The sequence below is a fragment of the Archocentrus centrarchus genome, chromosome 3 (genome assembly GCF_007364275.1).
Source record: "Archocentrus centrarchus isolate MPI-CPG fArcCen1 chromosome 3, fArcCen1, whole genome shotgun sequence".
NCBI classification, from domain to species: domain Eukaryota; kingdom Metazoa; phylum Chordata; class Actinopteri; order Cichliformes; family Cichlidae; genus Archocentrus; species Archocentrus centrarchus.
The window spans coordinates 20,852,044-20,857,615 of NC_044348.1; positions in this window are offsets into that span (position 1 = coordinate 20,852,044).

Here is a 5,572-nt window from a genome sequence, read left to right on the forward strand (position 1 = left end):
TTCTAAATTAAAACATTTGTTCAAAGCAGGTCAGCCTCAGAGGAAGCCATATGCCAAAAAGTGACTTGTGCGTCTGTGTGGCCTAAAAACACTTTAAGTCTGATATCCATGAAAAAGACCATTAAACACAATAAACTCACAACAACTGAAATGCCTGTTTTGAGTGGCTGAAAACATAAACTTATTTTGTAGAAGGCTGTCAAAGATTTATGGCTATATAAATTACCTTACTTTTGCTACATTAGTTTTGTGGCTTTCCTCACACCACAGTCTAAATGCACTATAAACAAGATTTCACATGCGGGAGGAAAAGGAGAAGTTTAAGAACTGAATATGACAATGCTAATAGATGTTTGCACTTTGTCCATGGAAAGTGAAAGAAATGAATCGATGATTTTTCTTTCCTTTTTTTTTCTTTTTTAATACGAGAGCATTTGTACTTTGTTGCTCAAACTGTGGTCATGATATAAGATTCATACTGTTAATAAATGTAGTTATGGTAAAAAGAAAATACACCCCTTTTCTTATGTATCAGGATATGATAAAAAGAAAAATAAATCATCGCATCCTTACCAGGTCTTAAAATTAGGTGAATACAACCTTGGATGAATAACAAAACATGATGTACCGTGTCACTATTTATTTAAAAAATAAATAAATAAACTGAGCCAAAATGGAGAAGCACTGTGTGAAAAATTAACTATACCTCATAGAACAACCTTTTAGCAGCATTAATTTGAAGTAATCATTTTCTGTTTGTCTTGCATCACTGTGGAGGAATTTTGGCCCACTCTTCTCTATAACATTGGGGGCAGGTATGCAGGCATTTTAAGATCCTCTCACAATTTTGATTTGCTGGTGTGTTTGGGATCATTGTCCTGTTGTGTGACCTAATCTTTGCTAACAGATGGCCTCACATTTAACTCTAGAATACTTTGGTATACAGGTCATGGTCGACTGCAAGGTCCCCAGGTCCTGTAGCTGCAAATCATCACCCCTCCGCCTCTGTGCTTGACAGTTTGTGTTTGTGTTGATATCTTTGTTAGAATCTTGGCAAATCTGGTGCTGTGCTATATGGACATGGTCTGAACTTGGGGTGAATTTGCTGGAAGGTCCAGTCCTAAGATTGCCAACTGTCTTGAACATTCTCCCCTCGTGAATAATCTTTCTTACTGTAGAATGATGGACTTCAGGCTGTTTGGGACTGGCCTTTTTAACCTTTCTGAGATTGCTGGGCGGCTTCTCTAAGATCAATGCTTATATCATTTCTACTTAGCATTGTGTTAACAGACACCCGAATGCTCTAGACCAGCAAACTGCCAAAACCTCTGCTTTTATAGAGGTGATCACACTCGCTGATGATCAGTTTATCAAATGCATCTGATTAGCAGCACCTGGCAGCTACTTACCTTCCTAATTCCTATGGAAACCGTAAGGCAGGACTTAGTTTTCCACACACTGCTTCAGCATTTGTGCTTAATTTTTATTAAATAAATAATAATACATTTTAATATGTCATGTTTTGTTATTCATCTGAGGTCATATTTACTTAATGTTAAGATCTGGTAAGGATTGTTTTAAATACATAAAACCTTAAAATTGAAAGAGGCTGTATTTTCTCTTCATCACAACTGTATAGCATCAAATCAGAAACCAAAACATGATGCAAAATTCACTAAATTGTTTTGAATTTTGAAAAAAAAACAAAAAAAAAACATGGATTTGGGTTCATTATAAATTCACTGATTCAAATGCATGCTAGTGAAGACATAACTCTGAATTTACTGGTTCAAAAACTTCAATTTGCAGCTAAAGACTGTCACCAATATAAGAGAGTGTGCTGTGCACTTTAAAAGGTTAAGGGTGGGATGGGGATATTAGGTTGGTAAATGGGACTTCACACTCATTACATACCTGTTTAATGTTCATGGTACCACATCTGTTAGACCTCAAGTACACATAGTATTGGTGAGAAGTACTGAACATAATTTTAAATACAAGAAAATTCCATAAACCACCTTCAATAGACTTTATATAGTATAACCTCAGTTCTCCATATAGTTTAACAGTTGCTATGTACAAATACTAGCAGTTACTTCATGAAAGGAACATGAATTCTTTTTTTGAATTCCATTTTTGCTTGTGATGTTGATTGCTCTAATGTTTGACTCATATCGGATTCACAGTGTAGAATTATTGCTTTAATGCTGATTTAATCTGGCTTGTCAAATTTTAATAAATGAACCTTTAATTTAAATTTGTGCCTCAGACTTTGTGATCATTACCCACAATTTTACACATCCAACAAAGTTTAGCTGGCAGTATTAATAAAAAGTAATGCACCATATCTTTACAGGATCTCCAATACTATTTAATCCTCAGTGAAATCCACGATGAACCATTTTCATGTCTCAAATGTCTGATTGGAGCTCTTTTAACCACACAACTCAGACTGTCTCACTCGCTCTCTTTATTCCACATTCTGTCTTTACTTTTTCTGCACACTTGTCTTTCATCCTCCCTTCTTTCTCCATATCCCCTAATCTCCCATGTGTACATAATATTTCAAAATAAATAAGTAAAATAACACATGTAATCTAAGATCATAAGAAGCCTCCATTTGAATGTTGACTGAGTCTTGATTGCATGCTGTAGCTCCATAACTTGGATGAAGCTCAAACAACAAAATCAAATGTCGTAAATTAAAATTTGCTGACACCTTAACTCACTCTCTCCCTTTCTCGCGCTCTTCATCACTGCCTCCATCTCTCCCTTCCACACACACAAAGCAGTCACAACATTTAAACAGTTTGTCTAATATTGCGTAGGTTTCCCTCATGCTGCCAAAACGATTCTGACCTTTCAGGGCATGGACATATGGGACCTCCTGTAGTGTCTGGCACCAGGAAGTTGACAGAAAGTCCTTTGGGTCCTGTTGGCTGCACAGTGGGGCCTCGATGGATTGTTCTAGGACATTGCATGGATGCTCAATCTGAATAGTATCTGTGGAGTTTGGAGGCTCTTTATTGGTGATTATTGCTATGTGGTCACACACGTCACAATGAAACATCAATAAAAAAAACTTTTAAAATGCCAAGGGCCCAAGGTTTTGGAGCAAAATATTACTTTGTGACAATGGTCAATATTAGTCAGTTGACCTGCATTAATCTGTATCCCCGTTGAGAGATGGTGTAAGATGGTGTAAGATGTTGCGTTGCACATGTGTGTTACAATGGGGACTTTCCCATACAGTATCTCTATAAATTAACCTATGTAAAACAAAAAACAAACGCTCTGGAATGCCCTGTGGAATTTGTCAAGACTGATACATCAAGACTGATCTGCAGTGCGCCGAATATGTATGAAAAATGGCAACCTCTTAACTTGATTCTTATGGAAGAGGGTGAAGTCAAGGTCAAATATGGAACCAGGATGGGGCAGCGAGTGACTGCTGCCTGGGAACAGCCAAAAAACAAACAAGATCACCAGTTTCTTAGTTTCATATTCATGGTTAGAATTTTTGTATCACTGTCGAGAGGCAGGGAGACACTTAGGGATCACTTTTCTGTTGTCCTTCTGTCTGTCTTACTTTCATATACATGAATATACTATTTGACAAGTCTTTGAGCAGACAACACATGTATTCTTTGGAACACTTTTGTTTATGAAAAGTATCTGTTTCATATACCAAATTAGGTTTATTAACAAAACAGCTACTCTTACTTATGAACACTGTATTTTCAAATGATTGTCATTTTTGGAGAGATAAAGTTGCAAAGAGTGGCCCAGGTGGTGAGCAAAGATTATGTTTATGTGGCCAAGAAACTCCTGTTTTTTCAGTGTGTTCTGAGGAGACACAAAGCAGATGCTGATGTTTTCTCTTTTTGCAAGTTTGATGCGCATGGTGAAATCATGGGATGCAAAGTGCAAAAGATCGGAACAATCTAAAAATAGCAGCTATAGTGGAAAATGTCTGGACAGCCCAAGAAGATGATCTTGAATGTGAGACCAGATTTTAATCATGTAAACTTTCATTCTTGGACCATACTAGAATAACATGTTTCACAACTGAAAATATTCAGTGTTTATCTTATACTGGGCCTTGATGCCCATTTTAGCTCCTATTTGCCTTTCTTTAAGCACATCTCAGTATCCACCTTTTCTCTGAACTTTCTGATCACAACTCATGTATATATGACAAAAAATTAAGGAAAAGCATAATAGTTCTCTTTTTTATTTGTAAATACCTCTGCCGATTACAAAAATGTTCATGTCATTCTGTCTGTAAACACGATAGCTTGAAAAGTTTTGAATGAACTCTGATAAAATGTTGTAGGGGTGTAGAGTGGGGTCATGTTAAGAATCCATTCAAATTTGCCTTACATCCACCAAGGTCTTCAAGGTCAACTTCATGATTTATTGGTCAAAAACTGAAAAGTCTTATAACTTAGAAACTATGATTTGTACAACTGTGGTGTGTACTGTCAACAAATAAAACATATATATAAAAAAAATTGAAATATCATGTCACATTTGACCTCTGACCTCTCCTTCAAGGTCAATAGATTGATCTAAAGGTCAAAGTGATAATAATGCTATACAGAGCTATTTAAAACTATGTTTCATACTGCCATTGTTTGTATTGATAACATGTAGGCATATAGGGAATGATATATGGGGATTCTTAACTCCACATTATAATTTCATCCAGATATCATGTCACATTTGACCTCTAGTTTCACATTTACATTTGACATCTGCCTTTCTTTCAAGCGGACCCCAAAATGCATTTTATCTTTAAAGAAAGTGCTGTCAGGACAAAGAGAATGAATCCACATGAAGAAAATAATTATACTCAAAATTATGTCAAGTATATTAAAATGGGTTTCAACAAGGCAAATACCAAAAGCCTGCACTTTGCACTTGTTTTTACTGAGGTTTGAGGTTTAATATTTAATTGATTTTAAACTACTTGACTCCAGCTGTCCAGCACTGATTAACCAACAAGTGAACTTGTAATTCAAAAGGGAAAATTTGTTTGGTTTTTTTTGACAAAAAATCAAAGATTGGCCTGTTTTTGATCAAAGAAGCCTAAAAACAGTGAACAGTTCCAGCATTTTGGACTGTAGGCTTTAAAATTTATTATTATTCACTTAACATCTTGGCAGTTATTGTGGAGTTAATTAATAGATTGATGAACTACAACACCACACCCATATCTGATTAGACATACAAAACCTAATTTAGCCGCTAACCAATATGTAAGTAATTTAACATTGAGCAAAGACAGATCAGTAAGAGCAAAACATGTTTTAGGAGTTCAATTTTAAAGATTTTTTTTCTTGGCACTGAAAGCAGCTGCTGTCAAAATAATCTTGTCTTAAGACTCATTTAGTAGCTGGTATGGAAATGTGATCACATCACATGATCTTTCTGAGCCAGTGGAGTTTTAAAAGGAGCTCGTTCAGACCTTTAGAATGTTTTAATGTGTTCATTCAGTATTTTGTCATTAATAAAATTCCACAAGAACGGGCCCGCAGGGGTAAAGTGGAATAGATTTATTTCAGTATTA